Source organism: Podarcis melisellensis (assembly GCF_964234715.1).
Source record: "Podarcis melisellensis genome assembly, chromosome: 1".
In the NCBI taxonomy this organism is placed as follows: domain Eukaryota; kingdom Metazoa; phylum Chordata; class Lepidosauria; order Squamata; family Lacertidae; genus Podarcis; species Podarcis melisellensis.
This window is the reverse complement of record NC_138528.1, coordinates 25245137-25271389: the sequence shown is the minus strand read 5'-3', so window position 1 is coordinate 25271389 and position 26253 is coordinate 25245137. Positions and strand designations below refer to the sequence as shown.

Below are 26253 nucleotides of genomic sequence, written 5' to 3'. Positions count from 1 at the left end.
TGCAATTGGTGCAGGGTGCATGTGCCAGGAGAACCCCCAGAATAGTGTACAGAGGGAGGGGCAGAGGATTGTGTTTTTGGACAGCCTGATATGCCTGAGCAGATGGAACGTCTAATAATGGGACATTAAATTCCACCCAGTGTCTGGAATCCTGGAGATGCACTGACAATCATTACTGACAGTCCTGTGCTAGATGGCCCTATGACAGCACACACCATGATTGCCTCATTACGTAAATCATGTTTAGAACACCACAACACACACGTATCTGGCTGTAAAGTAACATAACATTACATGCAATGAAACTGTAATTTAATCGTCATATCCAAAAATTGCAAAGCGCAGTTCCTGATGGCAATAACATATCATATTACTATTAACCTTCTATATGTGTTATTGCCATAAAGTCCAGGGATTGTCAAGTCCAAAGATTACAATGTGGAGTTTGGATTTGATATCCCGCTTTATCACTACCCTAGGGAGTCTCAAAGCGGCTAACATTCTCCTTTCTCTTCCTCCCCCACAACAAACACTCTGTGAGGTGAGTGGGGCTGAGAGACTTCGAAGAAGTGTGACTAGCCCAAGGTCACCCAGACACAAACCCAGTCCCCCAGATTACGAGTCTATTGCTCTTAACCACTACACCACAATGTACAGTTCCTGTTGGCAATGCCATTTCATACTGATATTTTCCTTGAGAGTGTAACTAATGGACCTACTTAGTAACAACAAGGCAGCTGATGATAGAAAAGTTCTCAGGATACACCCTATGATGGCTCTATGAAACAGTTTCCTATGTTCCTATAACTGTGTACTTGAGGCAGTATTCCATTGAATGCCAGTTGCTGGAGAGCACGAGTGAGATGTGTGCTGATGTGCTCAGGTTCTGCTGAAGGGCTTTCCACGGGCATCCGGTTTGCCACTGTGGGAACAGGATGCTGGACTAAATTGAACTTTTGGTCTGAACCAGCAGGACTTTTCTTACATTGTTATATTTATTAGGTTTTGAGGTGCATACCTAAACACTTCAGGAATGAGTGTGACCAACAAGTTGGCTGGAAAGCTTTGACTAGATGTCCTCATCAAAGAGATGGACTTGGCAGAACCTCCCCATTGGGTGTACTCCCAGTGGGAAACATGGACTCCTTTCTGTGTAGCATATGAACTGGCTCTTGATAAAGAGTAAAACTCAAAAATGTGGTGTCAATTATTGCTAGTCAGAATGGTAGGCTCTGGGTGGTTGGGCAGCAGAATTTACTCGGTTACACAGTCCAAGGCTGCATTCAAATAGCAGTTTATTCTGTTTTCCTGACGTTTCCCTAACTGCTAATTTCCACATTGTATATGCCATTTTGAACAGCATAGCCACCTTCAAGAAATATGGAGGAATATATCATAAGCTTAGTGTCTGTTTCTGTATCATTTGCTTCTAGAAAATACTTTGCTTACAAATAACAGGGGAATGCACACTAAACTTGTGCTATATTCCATTATATGTCTGGATGAGGCTTATATGTCATGCAAAAGCTCAAATATAATGCAAAAATTGACAGGAAAATGGCAAAAAAACCAGAATAAGCTGACATGTAAATGCAGCCTAAATGATAGAGAAATGTTGGGCTCAGTGTCCTGCAAATTCTTTGCTGTTTTTGTTCATGAAGGGTTTCACCACACTTTCATTTTAAGGCTTAATTTTGTAAGTAGCTAGATCAGCCTTTTCCAATCCGAAGCCCTCCAGATGTGTTGGACTACAACTCCCATCAGTCCCAGCCAGCATGGCCAATGGTCTGGGCTGATGAGAGTTGTAGTCAAAAATAGCTGGAAGGTTCCATGTTAGAGAATGTGAGCTTTCCATAGTGGTACTAGAAATCACACTGCTGATCTTCTTCATTTTTAGGTGATGTGTAGAACTTATTTTTTGGCTTAAGAGAGATAAAAAAATATATACTAAAGAATAAGCAATGTTTTACAACTCTTACTGCATGACTGGACTATTTCATAGCTAGACTACTGAGAAAGAGGCATATGTAGAGCTGTAAATACTTTGCATTTATAGAAGTAAGACTTGACTTTCCTGTTTCAGTTTGCTAATTTTCAGAAGGCAGTACAGATACTTTGGCAGTCACTCAAATACTCTGTAACATTTCATTCCCTTAGTCACAGATATAGTTATTTGACCTTTTATAAAGCTCTTATTACAAATTTTCAATGGCAAAAGTGGGGGGGGGGACTTGTCCTTTGAAACCATATTTCAACATTATTTTGATTCAGACCTTTCCCAGGGATAAAGAAACTCTGAACCTCCAGATGATGTTCTGCATCAACTCTCATCACCCCCAAACATCATGGTCAGTGGTAGCCACTGTAGTCTATCAGCATCTGAAGAGCCACAGATTTCCCCATTTTACCACAATAATGCCCTTTGTCTATTTCCACTATTTCTTTACATAACCTAACATAAGATTCTGCACCATTCATTATCAAAGTCATTTGATAATGTTGTAGAGTGGTCTTGTGTTGATGTGATAGTTCTGAAGAAAGAAAGACCATGCCTTCCCCCTTTGCTTCATTTTGTGACTCCAAGGCTCATTCAGCTGTCAAGTTTGCCATCAGGAAAAGAGTCATTATCAATTTGTTGCTAGTCTCCAAATATATTTAGTGGATGGGGTACAGCAGAGAACCAGTACATGTGTAGGGAAGGTATTATTTTATACCTGTCCCTCCATTAACCTCAGTATAATTTTGAGGACACCAGGAATATGAAACCTTTGGACAGAGGTGCCCACTTGGGCCCCAGACTGTGAATGCCCAGTGACGTCATGTCATGCACTCAACACTCGGCTGCCACCCTCTGCCGCCGTGGCAGAACAAAGTCTCCACCTCCACACTGTCTCTGTTGGGGCCTGACATAGTTGCAGATTCACAGCCACAGCCACAGCGGGCCCCAATAGAGGACTTGTGGTGTATGCAGAGGCCCCGGCCCAGCTGCTGCGGCAGTGTCAGAGAGTCAGAGGTAAGGCAGCAGGCAGTGGAGGCCAGGCACCCACAGTGAAAATTTTGTGGGTGCCCAGGCATTCAGGGACCCCTGGAGTTGGCAACTGTGCCTGGTGGGCCTTTCACAATAACATGAAGGGCCAACTCTCATCAGGTCCTGGTAAGATGGCCAAAGGTCAGGAATGATCAGAGTTGTAACCAGTGCCATTTTTCTAGAAAAAGAGGTGCTAGAACTTACCTCTTCATTCTCCTAGAATGGCAATGGTGCCCACCTGACAGATGCCAGTGCCAGTGGCATCACAAGGGGGGCGGGGGTGGTGTGTCCCAGGTACCATGTCTGGGGGGTGATAAGAAGGCACCCCATGGGGCTCGCAGCGGTGCAAGCAGCCATCGCGCCGGTGCAGCCGCATGTGGAGGATCGTCCATTCATGGCTGCAGCCGTGAGCAGAGGATCCCAGCATGACAGTAGACCATGATTTACAGCGCATGTGCAGCATTGCATGTATGCACTGTATGTAACAATGCTGCATATGCACTGTACATAGTGGTTTGCCGCTCAAGCGCCATACGGATGGTGGTGGGATCCCTCTGTCGCTGCTACAGCCGTGAACAGAGGATCTTGGCACCGTCCGTACAGCGCTGGAGCGGTGCCACTGGCAAACCGCTATGTACAGTGCATGTGCGGCGTCACTATGTACATTGCATGTGCTGTACATAGTGGTTTGCTGCCCCGAGTGTCACGACGCCTTCATTCGCCCCTGGCCAGTACAGTGGTACCTTGGTTTAAGAAAAGCTTAGTTTATGAACAACTTGGATTAAGAACACTGCAAAGCTGGAAGTAGGTGTTTTGGTTTGTGAACTTTGCCTTGGAAGCAGAACATGTTCCGCTTCCTGTTGAGTGTGTTCCATTTGTAAATTGAGTCCCCTGCTCCTATGGGAAAGCACACCTTGGTTTAAGAATGCTTTGGTTTAAGAAAGGACTTCCGGAATGGATTAAGTTCGTAAATCAAGGTACCACTGTACTGCGTTCCGGTGAGTTCTGGCAGGAAAAAAAGGTCCGGGTTGTAACTGCAACTGGAAGGCCAGAGGTTCCCCATCCCTGCATTAAGCCAAACTCATTATGGGGATTTCTCTATGTGCTATAGTCTTGACAGCCAAATATAACATATAATTCCCACTGGACTCCACACGCTAATCTCTACTGCTGTCTCAAGCTACTGGTGTCAGGCGACACAAATCCTAAATATTTCAGTGGAGGAGCATCCAAGATGAATGTCAGCCTACAGCTGTTTTTATGTATTTTCTTAGTTTTGCTCTTGTTTTAATTATCCGTTGCTTGTTTTCCTACTGGGCTATCAACTCCATGGCTAATGTTTGCAAAGATGCCCAATGTACCGTGGGTGATAAATGCTACTATTATCTTAAGCAGGGAGAGGCTGGCTGCCCTTTTAATTCAGAGGATCTTCTGGAGGGATGGGGTGGAAAAGGATGGGTGGGCGACTGTTTTCTCAGTGCTGTTCCTTTGATACCATCTTGGCAAAATAGCCATATATTAAAGACAACACAAAACGTTGGCTCAGTTCCGAAATCTAAGGGGACCCGACTAAAGTTGCTTGCTTTAATGTTCAAGGGAAAGAAAAATACTTGGAAGTGCTGTTCTGAACCATTATGAATCAAAGGGATACTCTATTTCCAGATGACACATCATGAATGTGTTTCTCTCAGAGACGCAGGGTGCAACTTTGATTTGTGCTAGTCACAGGCGAGGAAAGCACAGTGGCTTTGGGCACAATTCATCTCAAGCCAAAGTCTTTTTCTAGTTTTGCACTGTAAATTGGGGGAAAGGACCACAAGCCAGAGGTTCCAACTTAACACAGGGCCATTGCTTAATAGTTTTGAGCAGTGTTGCTTCCTCGTACTCTAGTGCATCATATGAACTAGTAAATGTCCAGATAGTTGGAGTATCCAAGCCCCATATCTAGAGCCAAGAGGAAAGAACAGCAGTTGAGCAATTGATGGGAACCCATTCAAAAGACTGTTTATCTTAAGGGTTTACCATCCTGCTTTCATTACTGCCTGGATCCTCCTGGCTTTCTGGGTCATCAGCGGGAACAAGACTTTCAACACCTCCTAATCTCATAACATACTTTGCAATTCTCATGGATGTTTTAAATCGACATTGCTCATGTCTTGCAGGTAATGAATTTAGAAACTTAGCAATTCTATAGTTTGTCCAAGTTAAAACAGGGTCTTTTAAAACCTCAAACTGAGGACCTTGTCTCCAAGGACATCTTAGAACCATTTTTTTCCTCCCCTGAGGAGAAAAAGCAATAAAACTTCTCTGAGGCATGGTGCAGATGATTATTTAAATAGATAAATAAATAAATAAATAAATAAATAAATAAATAAACCACTGACTTTCTAAAACAATGAAAGGACAGAAGAAATGTGAGGCAGAGATTTCTGCCAACCAGCCTTGTGAGAAGCTTCTTCCCAACACACAGTCATATTTTATCCTTTCATCAAATTGAAATCAAAAGAGGGCTGTTAGATTTTATAGTGTATTTGATGGTGCATTGCATCACTAGCTGAATCTTCAGCCTAAATGTTCATTTTGAACAGCGAATTAACTACTTAAGCATCCTTTAGAAGAGGCTGAACCCATTACCTTTGTTTTGTTTTTCAGGTCTTTAAAGAATACCTTGGTGCAGTCATAATTGCCTTCCAGAATTATCTGGGTTTTGGAAGCAAGTTTTAGATGTTTTCATCAAAATATGTTTTCAAGCCTATTACACACAGTGTTCAAAATGGTCCCAAGAAAGGAAGAGGTGATTGTTTCATTCCTTTGCTCTCCAATGTTTAATATGGGTTCTGTTGCAGTTTCATATTTCTTTTATTGTACTGACGGAGAAAATTTATGAACCAAGCCATTTTTAACCATCAAGATCATCATAATCACTGTTGAGTTATATGAGATGAATTGTAGAATGGACTCAGGAGATAACGTGATGTGATTGGCTACACTGGCATTGATGCAATTTAACACTAATGAGGGCTGTTGGGTTTTGATGTGAACAGAGGCAAGAGAAATAAAATGAAGCAAAGTGAGAATCTAGACGCATAGTCTAGAAGACCGTGGCAACTAGCCTGCACAAAAATGTATCAGATTACAGATTTCGGGGTGGCAAATTTTTATGGTAAGAGATCAGTTGGTATCTTGAAAAGAATTACCTGATCGTGACTCAGCAAGTCTTTGAAATGAATGGCTGTGTTGGTGTTGAGTGTTGTGTTTGCAGTTCCTGCCTTTGTCATATTTAACCTCTCTCTGTGTGATAGGGGAACAGAGGAAGGTAACAAAAGTGATGAGGAGCTGTGTACATGTTCAGGACAGGAAAAAGTTGCTAGAAGGGGCTAACCCTGCAGCTTACTTACAAAAGGAAGGAAAATATATATAAGCAATGTACAAGATGAGTAACAATGTAGACCACAGGCATAGGGAACTTTTCTTTGCCAGGAAGAGAGTTGTGCATTGAAAGGAGTAAAAGAAATATTTTCTGATGTGTTCCTCCCCTGCTGTGGAAATCTGTGTATGCCATACCCATGTGTGGCTGATGAGTAAATCAATGGCTATTTGGTGCAGGGGATAGAGGAAATATGATGCTTTTGTTTTTTCATAACTTTGGAGTTAGCACTGCACTAATCATCCTACTGTGTTGGTCTATAGTATTTCAGACCCCTCTCTGTAAAATTACTTGAATGCACACCCTGTGTTAGATTCTCCTTGCACAAGCAAAGCAAACTGAAGATATGAGCTAGAAGCTCTTGTTTAGTTGGGTGACTCATTCAATAAGTTCCCGGCTGTTGCAGCTTCTCTGTATGCTAGCCATCACACAGGGGAGATTATAAGGGTAAATTACCAGAAGCTTATTAGCAGATTCAAGGTTCCCATTTTAGGATGGTAATGATGAGATGATAATGATGATAAAACCGAGGAATTATGTTGCACCTTCAGTTATTCAAAGCGCTTCACGTACATTATCTCAATAATCCTTACAACAATCATGTAAAGGTAGATCAGGATTACTATCACCACGTTTCAGATCAGGTGTTGGCATGGGACACATCCCACTTATGACTACCAAGCAACTTTGAGGGAAAGGTGAGATCTGAATGGGGAACTTAACTGGCTTATAGCTCAGGATCTCAGGCACAATGCTTTGCCAGCTCTCAAAGTCCGGTTGCATTAGCAAGGAACTCCAAAGTATTGTGGCCCTGCTCCTTTGATGGTTATTTTAGATCCATGGAATTCTATACTGTGTAAGCCTTGGGAATCAAGAAACCATTTATTATGCTTATGATCGCTATTCCCAGGATCCAAAAAAGGTGAGCTGTGATTCACTGAACTTGTCAGGCTTTACTGACTGCCTTTCATCTCATTTCAAACTCTGATTCATCCCTTGAATGAGAAAACAAATCAGAAGTTCTAGTGGAGAGGAAGCCAATGTGATGCTCTCTAGGGGTTGTTGGACTACAACTCCCATCATCCCTGACCACTGGCCATGCTGGCTAGGGCTGATGGGAGTTGGAGTCCAAAAAACATCTGGGAGAAATCTCATTGGATACAGTGGTTCTTGTTCATTCAGTGATTTCTATCTTGTGATAGTGAGAAAAACAGGTCCTATAGAAACAATTTAGCTTTTATTTGTAATTATACAGCAAATACCTCCTGGAGCCCAAGGCATACACTTTAAAAGTTACTTAAAAGTTCCTTTGATTCAGGAGGCACTTTGCAACAGATTTTGATCTGAATTATTCCATTGTTACTGTACAGCTCTGCAACTGAGATCTGAATCTGTTCTTTACATTTCATCCTCATTCCTTAGAAATGGAAAGGTTATAACTTATAAGTGCTTTGGAAATGATAAACAATCCTCTCTTGCATAAAATCTGAAACCAATTATCCTTTTGTGGGGAGGGGGGACTTTGAAAAGCATGTGGTTACCCCCACCCACAAACACCCTTGTTTCCCAAGCCAGGATATATAAAACACACACACACACACACACACACACACACACACACACACACACACACACGTCATCTAAGCTCTGCTTCTTAAATTCTGGAGCACAGCCATAAATTTTAATTGGTAATGCCAACCTTTGTAATTCAGACTCTCTGAGTCAATTGCACAGAGCATTCCTTCAAGGAATTTGGCCCTCAGAGTAGAAATTGCAAGGTGCCGTAAAAGAACTGTGGCAAATATTCATTGAATTCCGTACATAAACCCTACATAAAATCCCTTCAGATGTATCCAAACTCCTTTTATCTTCACTGCCCAGACACATTTGCATGACTGGCTTCTGGAGAAGCTTGCAAGATGCACATTTCAGGCTCTCTCAGATAGTTAAATGGCATTTTCTTGAACTTTTGGAATATATACTCAAGACTAGAAATGTTTCTAATCTGTTGGTGGTGGTAGTCTAATCAGTAGCAGCAGCAGCACTACTACATAGCCATTACTGAATATGGTGCTTTAAAGTGTTTTCAAAAGCAAAAAAGGAGGGGTTCATATCCCATGAAGCTTACAATCAACAATCAACAATAGGTCAAACAGCAGACAGACGGGAGGAAGAGGCAAGGACAGCAAAAACTTTCCCCCAAGACTGGCTGTTAAAGGAAAGTTTTCCTTTCTCTTTCTCTTTCTGAGACCTTAGCTCTGACTTGAAGAGCTACAGCAGTTGTTCTTTGCAGAGCTGACAAGTAAATCAGCTGAATGTGGATGCATTTGGCCCCCAGGTTTAATAATATTGCCATCCCATGATCTAATACATTGTAGAAAATATGAAAAGAAGACAGGAAAGGAAGAAAAGGGGGAATGGGCGAGTTTATTTGTTACTCAGCCTTTATGGCCAGAGAACTTGGCACATTTATGGGAATTAATAATAGTTAAATATAATTATAATTCTTCATAATTTAATGCTTTGTCTGTAATTTCCGGAAATGGTTGAAGACATTCTTGTTACGACAGGCTTTCCCAGTTGGATAAATGGGTCTTTACCACAAGTGCCCACTTGCAGTGGTTTTAGTCTTGCTTTATGTGTCGTTTTTGTGTTTTTAATTATCTTGTGCAGATCACCTTGAGATGGTGGTTTGGAAGGTAATTCATAAATCAATTGTAATAGTAGTTGTAGTAATTAGGGAGGTGCCAGAAATGGCCCTATAAGGAAATGGCTCCTCTTGTTGCAAGACCTCCCGCCAAGTACAGAGCAAGCTTACCTAAATACTGGAGCAGGCTAAGGTGAATATCGGGTAATTATATGAACAGAACCCAAATTCTTGCCTGCAGGCACTAGCTTAGCAATACCTGTAAATTCACCATCTACCTGAGGCATGTTCTTACTGGAATAAAAATGCATGTCTCAGTGTGTATCTTGCAGTTGTTTATGGCAACTCCAGCTACTCCCAACATTTCGTTTAGCTTTACAGTGTTGCAAGCTTAGGCACCACATGGGATTCATTATACGCTGAGAACAGGACTGTGTGTGGACGGTTTCTCGAAATTCTTCACTCTATTTTTGAGCAGGGAAAGAACACGTGCACTAGTTCACTGATTTTCTCCATCTTCTCCCTGTTAGCAGTGACAATCCCACAGTTTCTTTCTCCCCTCCCCTTCCTTTTCGTTTTTATGCTGCCACTGCAGCGGGTTACAGAAGCAACTATGTCTACAACCCAGACACCATTTTGTTTCATCTGCTTTGCCTCATCATCTGTAGCATCTTTATTTTATTTTATTTATACATCACCTGATTTTAGAAACAACCCACAAAGTGGTTTACAAAAATGGACAAAGCAATAAAGTTATCAATACGGAAAATCCAGAACAACAGCTTAAGACTTTCAAAAAGTTAAAACAACAATGAACTAAAAACAGATTAAAACTTGCATCAACTTTACAAACATTTGGGTAGGCTTGCCTAAACAAAAATGTTTTTTGGCAGGTGCTGAAAAGAGTACAGCAAAAGCACCTGCCTGAGATCAATAGGCAGGGAGTTCCACAGTGCAAGTTCTTACAGATGCAGAATGGGTATTATGTGGCACCTGTAACAGAGCCAGTTTCACCAATTGAATCAGTGAAGTGGGACCTTCTGCTTGCTGCCCGGAGTGACTGGGACAATCCAGTCAGAAAGGTGGGGTATAATAAGTATATATTTATTATTACTATCATCGTCATCATCATCACAAAACCTTCGTGTCAGGCTAATGGACTGGTGCCATGCAGTCTGTGCATTGCTTTACAGTGGTACCTCGAGTTACATATGCTTCAGGTTACATACGCTTCAGGTTACAGACTCTGCTAACCCAGAAATAGTACCTCGGGTTAAGAACTTTGCTTCAGGATGAGAACAGAAATTGTGCTCTGGTGGCACGGTGGCAGCAGGAGGCCCCATTAGCTAAAGTGGTGCTTCAGATTAAGAACAGTTTCAGGTTAAGAGCAGACCTCCAGAACGAATTAAGTTCTTAACCCGAGGTACCACTGTACCTGCCTTTCAAATCAGCGAAATGAATCAAATAAACAACAATTAATAATTGGCAGCAGCAAAGATTGTGGGGCTCTCCTTGAATTGCATGAATTGATTCCCTTTTTCTGTTCCCCAGTATTGCTGTTCCCCAGTGACAACCATACATTAATTTAATCGTGACCTTCTAAATCACACTCCCCATTTGCACTCTTCCAGTAAACAGAGGAAGTTCGGCCAGGGCTTTCATAAAGACTCTCCTCCTGGAAGAGAGAGGAGTGGTTGTGGGCGGGAACCCGAGCTCTACCTCTAGCAGGGGGCATTAGCCCCCTGCCTTCCACTCACCTGGCTGGCGCCCACGCCCATCGGCAGGCACCCAACCAGGTGTCTCTGAGGGGGCATGTACAGCAGCCTATATGCTGCGGCGCCAGCCCCTCCTCGGCCTCACTCTTCATCGTCCCGTCGCGAGTCACCCACCCTCCACTCCCTTTTAGCTCAGGGTCTTAGTTTTCCTTGGCCTTGCTATGGACCTTAGGTTGGTCGCCCTGGTTGTCCGGGGGGCCTGGTAGGAATTTTTCCATTTGGCATTAGGCTTTTTGTTTTTTTCGCCTACCTCGTAGCAATTGTCACAACTTTCGTGGTATTGGTGGGTAGGTTAGGCATTGGAATAATGTGTTGTGGTGTCGAAGAGCTAGGTGTGGCCTATGCCTTCAATTTTTGGGTATTCCGTTAAAGGAATCTGGCGGTCGTGTATTCAGTCCGATGCCTGCTTGGCGGGAGGCCATGGCACGACCCTCGGTGACATCAAGGGAGAGCCTATAGTTGGATTAGCATCAACAGGCTCCACCTACTGGTGAATAAACCCCCCTTGTTTCTGACTCACCCCTCTCTGAGGGGATGGAATCAGTCAGCTGACGTAATCCAATGCCTAAGCCAATACCTTTTCACTTGCTGTAATCAATAAAGTTGTGGCCTTTTCTTGCCCATTAACCTTATATCACATGTCCTTGTGTATTCATTCCACTTTGGGGGAATTGGGTCCTCGAACCACAACAGTGCATTCCCCACTGGGACTCCAGTTCCCTGCCTTCCACTTGCATTGAATTGCTGTGAGGTTGGTACAAGAGGCTGAAGAAAGGAGAGCAGGAATACAGCTGAGCTACAAGCATTAAGGGCCAAGTTTTTCTAAGTGTAGATTTCTGATCCTGAAAAGAAGTGTTGCTTAGTGGTTAAAGCCCGGGGGGCACAGAGACATGAACTCATGACTTTAGAATCTGTGTTACAGATGCATATTTCTCCCTGAGCCTGTCTCTCTTTCCCCTGGCAGACACTTTCCTTTTTTATTTTTATTTTGGTCGAGACTCCAAGAGAAGCAAGGAGAAAAGTTACCACTTCCGTTACAGAAATAGTAGTAGCCTTCCTGCCTACGCCCCGTTTGCGTGCACTAAATAATTTGAAGGCAAGTGAATTTTAAGAGGCTCTTTGGAAGCTGAAGACAAGTGTTCAGGCAGATGGCGAGAGAAGCCTCCTCAAGGAGGATTAGAGCTCATCTCATTGCCTATAACAGGCCTAACCAGCGTCTGTTTGGGGCAGAGATCCGTATCATAACTCCAATTAGCTGTGTTCAGTTAATTGTGTGTGAACAATTGCATGCATGTAAAAAAATAAAAAGTAACAGGGTGGGGTGGTAGCAGGATTGAAATCATGGTACATGGAGAAAAGGGTGAGGTTAATATTTCTCCTTTGTCATCACCCTGACAAAATTCCTCATAGCACAAAACTCCTCTTATCTCAGGGTGGTGGTGGTTCAGTTTCCATAAAGCTATGCTCTATCTCCTGCTGAATTTGGCTGTGTGAGGCATCTGAAGGAACAGCAAGAATTGTTTTATTTCTCAGAAGCATAAAAAGCTGGGTGAAAGGGCCCTTTCTGGGCCTAGTAAGGATGACAAGCTGTTGACTGGGACCAGTTCTAGGGAGCAACCAGACTGGCTGCCAGCTTATTTCAGAACACACGTAGGGAGAGACAAATAATAATAATAATAATAATAATAATAATAATAATAATAATAATAATAATTTATTTATACCCTGCCCATCTGGCTGAGTTTCCCCAGCCACTCTGGGTGGCTCCCAATCAAGTGTTAAAAAAGTACAGCATTACATATTAAAAACTTCCCTGAACTAAGGGCTGCCTTAGGATGTCTTTTGAATGTCAGGTAGTTGTTTATCTCTTTGACATCTGATGGGAGGGCATTTCACAGGGTGGGCGCCACTACCGAGAAGGCCCTCTGTCTGGTTCCCTGTAGCCTCACTTCTCTCAATGAGGGAACTGCCAGAAGGCCCTCGGCACTGAACCAGCTAGCTTCAATTTATGTTGGTTTCAATCCCTCCTCACACTTAAATTCGGTTTTCCACATTTCCACATCAGTTGTGATTTATTTCTTTATTTTAAAAGCATTTTGTAGGCCATTTTGCTGAATATACAGATTCTTGCAAGCAATCTCACCTAATATAATGCATATAGGTATGCAATTTTGAGAAATATGCTGTAATACACACATTTTTATACACTGAGTTTTTGTAGTTGGAGGACTGTAGCACACAATTCTGGCACGATTGCAAATCACGGAACACACATTGGACAAAATTATATGTATTATCTGTGGCCATAAAGCATATGGGAGAGCTACCTTGTCTCTGCCACTATTCTACAGTGGTAATTAAACATTACCTGTCTGAGAACGATGTCCTGAGGATTAGTTAGAAGCCCTACCTGGCATCAGAGCAGGGTTCCGTTTGTCCTCAATAGGAGACATAAGGTGGCCGTTTCATTTTATTGTTGGTAGAAATCCCCTTACCCATCTAGCTAGTGATGGGATCGCAAATGAACCAGAAAATTAGCCAGTTTCTCCGGTGACAGTTGTCTCGTTAGGCAGCGCGCTGCAGGCAAAATTTGCCATGCACAAATCCCAAACCTGCCCATGCAAATGGATACTGTATTTACTTAGGCAAATCTGATATTGATACACTAAAACGTGGCCACTTGAAAAATGAGATGTGGCAGGGTTTGTGTGCAAATATGAGGGCTTTCTACTTAGGTTCTGCTTTAAACAAATAATTAGAATTATATATTTTTTATAAAAAAAAATCAGTCCAGATGGAGCGAGAATCAGTAGATATGCTACTGAAGCCCTCTTTAGATTATGGTGACAAAATCCTGTATTGCAAGAGTGTTGCTAAGCACATTCCCTTTCAGTCTTGGGCTATGCCTCATTGAACACAAGCCAGCAAAGGATACTCTATCATGTTTGCTTTCATTACTCTTGCAGTAAGATATCTGGGACAGGCTGGCTGTGTAGTTTAATGGAGGATGCTGTTTAGCTTCATTTTACCTTCTGTTGTCCAGGGAGTGGGTGGGATCGTGTTACTGTAAATATTTCACTGGAGGGCCAAGTGGGGCAGTTGGATTGATGATCAGTCATATTTACTTAATGCTTACCTTCAGCAACAGAAGCTCTCAGCTGCTGGTTGTCCCCCCCCCACCCCGTTTTTCACTGGTGTATTCTTAGGATATCTTCTGCCCCTTGGCTTTTCTCGTGACATTATTTTTTCAAAGCTTATGCTCTTATTGAGCTTCAGCCTAGATAAAATAGGCAAAAAACAAACAACCTAGTGCACTATGTGCACATATGGTAGCGATTATATAAATCAATAGGCTGTATATATATGGTAGCAACTAGGTGGAGTAGCAAAGGAAAGATGAGGCTATAATGGGAATGGGAGAGAAGGAATGGTAACAGGGAGACATGTTGCCATGTTGTTCAAATGGTACCAGTTAGAATATAATGTTGAGGCTGGGTAAGATTAGCAGGTAAATTAAAAGTAAAGGTAAAGGGACCCCTGACCATTAGGTCCAGTCGTGGCCGACTCTGGGGTTGCGGCGCTCATCTCGCTTTATTGGCCAAGGGAGCCGGCGTACAGCTTCATGTGGCCAGCAGGACTAAGTCGCTTTTGACGAACCAGAGCAGCGCACGGAAACGCAGTTTACCTTCCCGCTGGAGCGGTACCTATTTATCTACTTGCACTTTGACGTACTTTTGAACTGCTAGGTTGGCAGGAGAGCAGGTAAATTATCAAGTCCTAAATGTACTGATCATTCAGCATTAATCTATCCCATAAAAATAGATGGTTGAACCCTGGATGGACACTCAACAGGCCTCTGGGATGGCAGAGAATTATGCACAGCTTATCCATGCAAGATGCTTTGTTCGGTAATGCACATTGTGATCAGTCTGTTGCCAAACAAAGGCTGCACAAGTATCTTTGATATGGAATATTTTGTTTGCAAGTGTAATATTTGCTTTTCACGGTATGTGAATGTGCAACTTGGAAATTCACTTTCTCAAAAGATTAATGTCATCAGGAAAATGGGACAGCTCAAGCTGACAGAGGAATTGACGTGAGACATAACAAAAATAGAAAGTGAATGCCAAGCAGTGCATTGTCAGGATTAATTTCTGGGCTGGTGGTGGGGAGGGGGTTGTTGTTGTTATTATTATTATTATTATTATTATTATTATTATTATTATTATTATTATTATTATTTTGCAGCAATCACTTGTAATAACTATTATCATTATTAGGGAAATTATTTACCAGCATTCATCTGTTTCAACAGAAACTACTTGGTTATGTATAATAACCTCTCCAGTAGTGGATTCAAACAATATCCATAGGTAATTGCATTGACTGGGAATTTCTTTCTCCCTCTTTTGTATACAAGAGTGGTGTGTGTGTGTGTGTGTGTGTGTGTGTGTGTGTGTGTGTTTTGCAGCACTTCTCTGGGTGTCCAAAAGGTCACCATGGGATGGGGCATGTCCTGGCATTTGCTTGCATTTGGAACAGACCATGTGATAGTCTCTCTGAGGAAGCACAAAACAAGGTAATAAGATTTGTTTTGCTTCCAGCTTGCAAAAGAAAGTGTATGTGTGCATGCAGACACCTGCCTCCTCCCCTTCATGCACTAGACAGGACTGACTGAGGATGGCTTGAGGCAGGAAGTTTGAACACTTTCTTTTTAAAATTCCTTTGTTGTATTTTAGCCACTTGTGTTTAAACAATGTGTAAGAGTTAAACTGTGGAAGTAGCAGGGTGATTCCACACAATCTCCTGGTGCTGGATTGACCAAAACAGGCTTCACAAGTTGAGGTGGACGGGTTTATTGCAGACTTGGCTCCATAGTTCTTTAGGCCCTCATCAATGAGCATTCTACACTAGTGCAACTGGGCTGAAGTGGCAATGTCCTATGGCTGGTAAAAGAAAAAGCCTCCATGGTTTGACCCTACTGGACTTGAAAGATCCAAAGTTGTAACAGTTTGTTTCCTAGGCTTCAGTTTAACCTGGCAGAGTTGTACCATAGCTGATAACTCTGAAGGGAAGAGGGCCCCGCCCAGATAAACACATCAGCACTATCAGAGCACTGATAATCTGCCTTTTTCCTACTTAAGTTCACTGTTTAAACAAAAGCGTGGAAAAAGAGCATGTTAATTCTTTGGGGTGGGGTAGGAAATACCACATTCGGTCAGTACCGTTCCCTCTCTGCTTAACAAGTGCTCTACTTCCACCTGTGTTAGGTGAGCCTGTGAAGATGCTGAACTAGTGACTAGAGGCAGTAATGGGCCAAATGAAGCTCAACAAAGCAAACTTAAATTGTGGCAGCACAGAGGCATTGTGGGTAAATGGTGTGCAGTAAGTTTTGAAGCTGGATGAATGAAGGAAGCTCGATTCTATCATGTCCTTCAGTTTGCTAAAGGTCTAAAATTTCTGTCTTTTGAGCCACATGCATAGATTAGGTAGGGCATTTATTTTTTTGCTGTTTTCTCTATTCTTGAAGGAGGAGGGTTGAATCAACCATGGGATATAATGGTAGCAGTAGAAAGGTTTTATGCCTTTATAGTATGTGGACACCTAAGGCATATTGAGGAGAAACCACTGTGCTTGTTCATAGTGGGTGGCCTATTGGGGTTAAGGAAACACAGCACTTATGTCAAAACTCCTGTTACCCCATTCTTCATGGCGATATTATATATGGATAACTCTGGCCTTCCCAATAGAACTCAGGTCTTGGTGGTAGGCCAGGCAGCAAATCACATTAATACAACGTCAGAGACCTGGAAAGAGATAGGGAATTTTTTTTGGGGGGGGGAGGGCTGTCAAGTTCTTTTTTCTGTTTCTTTGTGAGCCTGACAGTTTGGTTCAGTACAAAGACCTTGCATTTGAGTGCAAGAGAGTTGCAGAACTTGAACTACACAAACAGAATGGCAATTTAATAGCCTATATCTGTAGAAGTTGGCTTTGCTGGTGAGCATGCATGAATAAGGGACTTAATTTTGCCAGTGTATATAAACCAGAATCCTTACGGGAGAGGTTAGGCATTTGCTGTCTTATCACCGATTCAGTTCTTGGCTGGGCTCTGTCTATGTCCTGCCAAATATGCTATAAAGTGAACATGACACTTTGGCTTCACTGAAGTCTAAAAACAAACCTGCATTGATTCAGTAATGCCAGGTAGAGGAAAAATTGTACACTGGGCAGTCCATACACACCCAGTTTGGTGATGACTTCTTTTTGATTTGATTTATTATTTAAACGCAATCTCTGTTCTAGGTACTTCGCTTAGGTAACAATACACAAAATCAATGAAGGGAGCATTTAAAGCAATATAGAGCCATACTTTGTGTAGGACTCTGACTTTGTATCTGGTCTAGAAGCTGCAATTAGTCCAGAATGCAATGACCAGCCTGCTCACATGCTACTCCATTGCTGAGAGAGCTGCACTGATTGCCAATTTGCTATTGAGTTAAGTTCATGGCTCTTGTGTTAACAAAGCCCTGAACAACTTGGGCCCTTAAAGGCCACCTGATTCCTTATGTGCCACCTTGATCACTGAGATCTTCTGGTTGGGCAAAGTTGGCCAGCCCCCATGCCCAAAGGTTAGCCAGCCTTTACCATTGGCAAAACATTAGTGTTTCAAGCCCTGCCCCATGGAACTCCTTGCCAATAGAAGTCTGGCTTGAGTCATCTCCACTTACTTTAGATGTCTTCTGAAAACTCTGTGGTTCAGAAAGAATTTGACTTTTTTTATAAAAAAAATGCATCATTTTTTATTGACATGTTACTGATGTCATTATTGTTGAACACTGCCATGTTATATTTCTTATGAGAAGGTGGTTTATAAATATAAACAAAACAGAAAGCCGAAAGTTCCGGTTTGTCAAAAAAAATTACGGCATATGTATTGCTTAGCCATAATGCACAATTTTGATAGCGGTGGTGGGCTCTCCAGACTGGTTGGCCCCTTTTCTTTTTTTGCGGATGTATTCCAGAACATTTCACTAACATGGGCTACATTCACACCCTACATTTAAACAAGGCTTCGCCCAAAGAATTCAGGGAACTGTAGTTTGTTGATGACGTTGGGAGTTGTTATGGGACAGGAAGTTGTTATGAGACAGGAAGTGAAGCAATTTGTCTGCCCCAAAACTTTTTCAGGTACAAACAGGAGTGAAAGTGGGATTGTATATAATCATCCTGATACCATCATGAGCACAAATCGTCGTGAACGCAACAGTAAAAACAGACATCTGGAGGGACCATAGAGATAGAAAGAGGGAGAGAATGAACAAGGTGATAAAATACACAGTGTTGATTTGGGTAATAATAATAATAATATCAATAATAATGCTGGGCTTCATAAAATTCAAAATTTTAACAGCCAGCCTTTCAAGACTGTGAAAAACTACTAGTACTTTAACTGTTTAATGCCACAAGGGCATTCAGGCCATAATGTACCACACATATGTGTTAAGAAGAGAATGAGGTAGTAAATCTCAGCATGGTCACCAGGGCTCAATGATTAAGAGCAATAAAACTTGTGCTGAACTATATAAGACTTAAAACCCCGAACACCAGAAAGTACATTTTATTTTATTTTTTAGTTTAAAATAGCATTTGAAAAACCATTGTAACTGAGAAATGGCAGCAACAGGAATAAGAGTGTGTATTATTTTATCATAATGAATTATATTATATTTGTTTCCCCTTACCTAGCAATATTTTTTTGTGTGTGTGGTGACTAATAACATTCTCTCCTGCTGCAATTTCTCTAACTCTTTGTGATGTTAGGGAAAGCCAAGAGATAATTAATAACCGCCCTGTGATAATAAGAGGATGGCTCATAAGGAAATGAAAATGAATCACTAATGCGGTTCAGATATTGTAAAATAGGGGGTAAGATGCGAAAAAGGGGTTGCAGTCATAGCATAGCATATGGGTAAAAGTGTTTGGCATGCCCTGAGGAGTTACACTCGGTAGGTATATATTTTAGTTCCATATCTCTATCTCAGTTGTTCTTCAAAACAAATTTACAAATAAGCTGCTGGAATATGCACATCTTTATTTTAAGTGGTGTGGTTTTTGAGGTGGGTAGTGACCTATCAGGCAGGTAAACCTATTGCACCTCAGCTGGGGTTGCATGTCCACTTTCACCACTTGAGGCAATACTGGAACTGCCGCTTTGCCCTGCTGCTGCTGCCACCCCAACCTGCCACCATGGCCTGTTCTGCCACAGCTGCACACCTTGCTGCATCTGCATGGTGGTGGAGAAGCAGCGCTGCCCAGGGCGCAAATTTCATGCAAGTTCACGCCAATTTGGGGGCAAGATCTCATCCAAAATTGTGTGAGACTTTGCATGCTCCACAGGATCTCACATGATTTCAGGTAAAATCTCACCCAAAATGGGTGCCATCTTGCCCCAAATCAGTGCTGATGGCAGCAGTGCATGTGCACCACTGGCAGAGGCAGGGGCCAAGTGGGGCACCCATAGGTTTGTCTCCTCAGAGGCTTCTGCCACCTGAGGCAGCGGCCTCATCCTGCCTAATGACAGGATCTCTGTGCCTTAGCATACATTCACTATAAGCTTTGTGGAGGGTACCGTTCTATCCCCTCAATTTTCTTATTTAAACTTTTATATCTGTTACAGTGAAATGCTTTTTTTTTTTAAAAAAAAAAAGGGAGGTGAATGCTTTCTTACCACCACCATTTTAACAAGTTTCTTCCCCCACCAATTAAATACTTTCATTCCACAATAAATGGTTGAAACTGTGGGTTTGTGGGCATTTCCTGGTTAGCAACAGGTGATCTCACTTAAAGGAATAAGCAGTTAGAACTAAACAAATCATTTATTTAAAGGTCACTTTGATTTTTCTCTAAGTGACCACTCAGATGAATTGGACCTTTCCCCCTTCCCACAGCAACTATATGTCATGCCTACTAAAGTGGAGCGAACTTACTAGGAGGAATATGCAAAAATATCCTCGATTGTGTGGGAAGTCGGATGCAATTCTGTTTGTAGTGTACAGCAGAAGAAGAGTAGTAATTAGCGCTAGGAACATCAGCCTTGAAGCTGGATATGTGTGGGTGTTAAGGACATGCAGCAGTCATTGGAAAGTGGCAGCCTTTCTGCTTGAGGGTGGCGCATTTGGGCCCGCAGGCATTTCATTTTCCTCGTTTCGTGATTCTGCCTCCCACAAATAGTTGAGCCAACAGGAGATCCAGCAGGTGTGTCCACAAGAAGAAAATGTGGCCTGTAGGGGAAAGCTGCAGATATTCAGCAGTAAATCATGCCACAAATTAGGCTTGCTCTGGGCAACGCTTCCAGTCAGAATTATTGCAGCCCTGCTGGAAAGGTGACTGACCCCTCCTCTCAATCCCACCAAGAGCTACTATGAGTGTAGGTGATATTTCAGTTATTAAGGAGGTTAAAATACCATACATATGTATTTCAACAGTCTCGTTTTTGTTCCAGAACATCCCTACTGATTATCAAATCAAGATATTATTCTTATTAAAATCAGTGTCTTTTCCCTTTTTTATCTGTAGTGACAAACATGTATTGTTGTTACTTCAGTCCCTGGGTCAGTTGAGTCATATCACTAAAGCTAATATATAGAGCATAGATGGGCAATCTGTGACCCAAAGGCTGCCTTTTCTGCGGCCCTCAGTGCTCCTGAAACTGTGCTGTTCTTCCATTCTATCACATATCCTTCCTTCCTTCTTGTTCATCCCTTCCCTTTTTTTCTGTGGTGTTGTCAAAGAACTGGAAAAGGGCAGTACTTTACTCAGTGAAAAAGTTTACCAAAATGGTTGTATCACTTTGGGAAAAGACATTTCCAACTGCCTGTGCACAAATTGCCACCTCTCTCTCTCTCTCTCTCTCTCACACACACACACACACACACACACACCCTCCTACCCTCAGAAGGGAATAACTTCCAGAAGAGTTGCTATACAGCCATACCTCGGGTTACAGCTGCTTCAGGTTGCGTTTTTCGGGGTTTCAGACCGCTGAAACCCGGAAGTACTGGAACGGGTTACTTCCGGGCTTCAGCGGTCGCGCATGCACAGAAGCACTAAATTGTGCTTTGTGCATGCGCAGGAGTGCCGAATAGCAACCCACGCGTGTGCAGACGCGGGTTGCAAATGCTGCAGGTTGCAAATGTGTATCCTGCACGGATCACGTTCGCAACCCGAGCGTCCACTGTATTGGTCTCTTATATTTTTAAAAAACATAAATCCTTGGTGCACTAATTTTTGAGTAACTGCATCAAACCTAGTGGGACTTACTTCTGAATAGACTTGCATAAGGTTGGGGATTTATATTTGAGGCAGCCATGTTGAACACTGAATTAGTTAACAATTTTGTATATAGCACCTCCACAATTGCCCACCAGAAAAAGAAATTGTATGTGATTCCTGACAGATTATCCCTTGACAGAAAAGAAAAGTTAAGTTTCCCTGCTGCTAATTAAGAGTTTCTCTGAGGAAAACCTAAGGAACCAGTAGTGGTCTCTTTTCAGTAGCCTCAAGTAGTGTCAGTGGGAATGCAAATATAATCTCACAAGAGTACTCTATCAAGAATAATTTTAAGAATAAACACTGCACAGGAGGAGCATTTAATCAAGTGATGCTCAAAACCCACAAATTGGCTCCTTGTGAAGGAACACTGGAAAAGTCATGGTCTTTATACGGCTGAGGAGGAAAAGCTTTCGGCGTGCAGTATGTATGTAGCACTTGTCATTTTTAGTAAGCCAAGCATCTCAGACAGGAGCTTGAGAAGTGCCAAAGGAAGCCTTCCAAAGCTCAAAAGAGAAAAAGCTCAATCCTCTCCTTCCTTCCAAAGTTATGATTAAAGAAAACCTCCCCACAAGCAGAGCTCACTCGTGTCCCAAGCTAGAGTCTTGGGGAGTGAAAGGAAGACTTCTGTGAAATCTTCTGAAAACACAAGCTGGTGGCTCCATTAGACTCCTTCAGCTGAGCAGCCTGTGTCTTGCCACTGCACCCCCATTAGGAATGCAGCGCCACGCGACATGATACACAAGTGTCAAGATTATGTCTCTGCAGATGCAAAGTTGAGTCGCTTAGGCCAGTGAAAGCAGCCTTTTCGAATTATCTCCAGACATTTTTGCTAGGCTGCCTGCCTCTCTCTAGATAAAAGCAAACAGGGTAGAATAATTTATAGGTAGAGGCCAATTTGCTTGCAAAGACACAAAAGGCTGCTCCCTCTCTCCCCCTCCCCTTTTTTCAAAACAAGATGCATTGTGCCACATGTGAAATGGATAATTTAGGTTCAAAAACAGGCATCCCTTGCAATTTACTTTGGCCCTATTACCACATAGGGAGGACCACATCTATTTTTTTTTTAATCACATAGTAAAAACTGATAAAGGAATAAACAGAAATGGAATCTCTCCTTTTTATTGTCAGATCTTGTAGAATTATTTCCTTCTGCAACATTGACTTCTGTGGACACAGTGCAGAGGTATGTAGCCATGAGTACTGATACCAGCCTGAAGGTACTCATGAACTGTCAGTGGAGGCGCAGGTGGCCTCCCTGGCTAGCAGCGCCTGTTTCCAGTTCCAGCTGTGTCACAATCTGCAGCCCCTTTTGGACAGAAATGACTTGGCAGCTTTAATCCATGCTCTGGCAACTCCCAGAATGGTTTATTGCAAAGAGGTGTACATGGGGTTGCCCTTGAAACGGACTCTTACACTTTCACTGGTCCAAAACCTAGCAGCTGGCTTGCTGGCCAGGATTCCATTCAGGAGAGTTCATATAACCCCAGATTTCAAAGAACTGGACTCATTTCCAGTTCATTACTGGGCTCAATTCAAGGTGCTCACATTGGTGTTGAATGCCCTTAATAACTTAGGCAGAAAATAACCAGAATACCACCTCCTTCCCAGTTTGCGTGAAGACTGGCAGACGAGACCTCTTGGGAGATCTGCCACCCTCAGAAGTGTGGGGAATGATGGCTTGGGAGAGGGCTGCCTCTGTTGCAGCCCCTAAATTGTGAAAATCCCATCCCACAGATGTATGTGTAGTATCATTGTTCTATATCTTCCACATGTGCAGAAGAAGACATACCACATATATATGTGTGTGTGTGTGTGTAATATATATATATATATATATATCCCATGAGCTTATTTTGAAGGGTGACTAAGAAATCCAATAAAATAATTCTAAATGATGTTTCTAATAATAATCATAAAGGAGTAAATACCATACTGGTTTTATCCCTTCCCAAATTTTCACCAGTGTTTTACCTGTGTTCAGGTTGGATAGAGAGTGTGACTCTTTCAAAGCATGCTTTTCCTGTGTGCTCTGGATTCCATCACGGTGTTCTGTTGCGCCAGAAGTGGTTTAGTCATGTTGGTCACATGATCCGGAAAGCTGCCTCTGGACAAATGCCAGCTCCCTCGGCCTGAAGCAAGATGAGCACTGCACCCCATAGTCACCTTTGACTTAACCATCCAAGAGTCTTTTACCTTTTTTACCTTACTCCCAGGCACATGGGTATAGGATGTAGCCCAAGTCTTGTCCAGGGGTCCTTTACTTCTTTTTTTCTGTGCAAAGTGGGCATTTAACTGATCTCTGTATAGAGCTACGGCTGATGCTTCTGCAAAAAATGTGCTCTTGTATGTTTATTTCTTACGAATTTATTTTACATAAATACATACATATTTTTCACCCCAGAGCAGTTTACACAGATCATTGCAAACAAGATAGCTCCTGGCTCAGACATACAGTCGAAAAGACAGGGCACAAAAGGAAAAGGGGTTGGGGAGGGAGAAGGGGAAAACAAAAGCAAATTCAGGTACTAGTTCCAAATGTTTATTATTTATTTGTTTCTTTAGTTCTACGCCTCCCCATTTTACCCTGGGATAGAAACCATTTAGGTAGCTACTGCTAGGTGACAGTTAAGGAAGATGCACAGACAGTAGTTCTCTCAGCAGAGACAATGGAATCACTTGGCTTCCTTTCTCTCCTTCTGTTCTGTAGCCTGATTTCTGGGCTCCTCGTAAATAGAAAATCTCCTGTATTCCTTTTTGACTATTAGCACTGGTTGGTGGCAAGGCATACCTGACGGATCCGTCTCTCTTGAGCTGGGAAATAATACCAGCTCTGTGTGTAACAGGTACGTGAAGCGCACTTTCTTGAGAAATGAGTTGTCACGCTTGTCTCCTTAGCCCACACCATTAAAAAAAAAGTTTCAATTTTACAAGGTTTAAACTGAAACCACCTTGAGAAATGTGGCCTTGAGGGAAGGTGAATCAAGACACCAACTGCTCTGTTCCGTAGCAGTCTCCTCTTCGAGAGGGAACACAGTTTAATATCAGTCCTGGAGCTGATCATCTGTTCCTTTCAGCCCAGTGGAGTGAAAATGGCATAGTGGTGACCATCTGGAGGGAGATTATCTGGAATAGCAGCGCTCACAGTTTTCTATATTAGAGGAAGCCGAGATCCACTCATTCACAGGTGAACACTTCATCATTACGGACTCAGGGTTGACACCAGAGAACTCTCTAAAGCGTCAAGCTCAAGCAGGACGCTGGAACACATTTGCTTAGCGGCACTGAGCAAATTACACCTGTGTTTCGCATGCTGCCCTGCTCTGCCATCTGCTTCCGAATGTAGTCAAAAGTATTTGCTTTATTTTGAAAAAGAGGAGCCCTTTGTAATCTGTGCTCAATGCCATATCACTTGCAGTTTTGAAAATGAGATTGTGTGAGCTCATTCAGTCCACAGACATTTACATTCAAGGTCACTGCATAGGCCAAGTTGAGAAGTGGCCTGAGCCTTAACAACTTGTTGGTTTCCATGGTGTGGTGTGTGCAAGTGTTGTGAAATAAGGTGACCCACTGGCAAAAATAACTATACCTTTAGGAACATCTTGTTTGACCCAGTCTTGAAGCTTGACTTCTTTAGTTTGCATATTACAAGTTTATGACACAATGTGTTGAATTAGGTATCATTTGCGATGAAGGATGGGATATCAATTTAATAAAAGAAATAAATTTGTATGTGGGGGGGTTATAATGAAATACCAAATAAAGGTGATCGAGGTGTATAAAATTATTCAAGGTGTGGAGAAATTGGACAGAGAAAACTTTTTATCTCTCTCTTTCATAAAGCTGGAGTCTAGGGCTATCCACTGAATGCTGGAAGATTCAGGTCAAAAGAACGTACTTCTTAGTTAAACTATGGAATTGGTCTCACAAGAGGCAGCGATGGCCACCAAGATGGGTGGCTTTAATGGAGTATTAGCTTTATCCTCCATGAATTTTGTCTATTACTGGCTTTTAGCCATGAGGAGTATATTGTAACTCCTCTGTGGGAGATAGAAACACAAGTGGGGGGGAGTGTTGTACTCGGGAGCTGCTTGTGGACTTCTATAAGAATAGAATGTGCCACTAGATGGGCCACTGGCCCAATCCAGGGGATTATTCTTATGTTCTTATGGAACATCTATCAATACTTTTCTTTTGTCTTTCTATTTATAAAAGGAACTGTACTTATTAGCAATGTGCAATATTTTTCACTGACTTTGTACCATATTAAATGGTGCAAAGAAATGCAGTAAAAAGAAAAGGCAGAGCCTGAAGTGGACTCTGGTCCACAAAAAATTAAATAGAATTTTTAGCCTTTAAGGGGAGAGACACTGTTAGGAGGTGGAGCCCAGGAACATGTCCCAGCTCTGTGCTCCTATGTCTTTTGGGCTAAGCTATATCTTGCCCCCTATTGCCCTCTTTTATTTTATTTTTTAGATTGCTTACAGGGCAGCTGGGTCCACTGCAAAGTGAACCCAATGTCTTAATCTGCCAGAGGCACTCTGTACATTTCTGTGAATTGGTGTCAAGGGCCTATACCTCGAATCCTTTACATGGTAGAAGTGTGCCCTTAGCAACCAGTCAAAATAGTATGAGGAATTACTCGCTGAGGTAATTTGTGCCCTAATTTGCTGTTCTGTTCTGAAGGAGTTTTCCCCTATATGTTTAGTGGTTAACGATTTCTGCTATAGATGAGGCCTAAGCTAAGAAAGGCAAAATCTCTCTGTTTATTCCTCTTCATATTATATCATGTTTTTGTAGAGTTTATCCAGCAAAATATTAACCACTCCTTTTCTCCCTGGACTCCATCCATGTTATTCAAATGACTCAGCTGACAATTGTCACTTATTCAGTGGCATGTGATAAATAGCAGAGGCACACATTTTGTTTTTGTTTTTTATAATATTTTATTGGTTTTCATTATAACAAACATCTTATAACATTAGTACAGTACCAAAATATGGAATTTCTCTAATCCCCCGACTTCCCTCTACCCCCTCCATGGTTC

At 42.2% G+C, this 26253-nt stretch overlaps 1 protein-coding gene across 6 annotated transcripts in view; it reads left to right on the top strand.

The window, feature by feature from the left end:
- FLRT2 (fibronectin leucine rich transmembrane protein 2) overlaps positions 1-26253 on the top strand; it is a 95732-nt gene that overhangs the window by 52337 nt on the left and 17142 nt on the right. Inside the window, exon 1 of one of the 6 annotated variants that reach the window (XM_081911580.1) lies at positions 5709-5822. The exons of the other annotated variants lie outside the window; for them this stretch is intronic. The gene's annotated coding sequence lies outside the window, so the exon portion shown is untranslated. Of the gene's footprint in view, positions 1-5708; positions 5823-26253 lie in introns of those variants that run through there. 6 annotated transcript variants of the gene reach the window in all.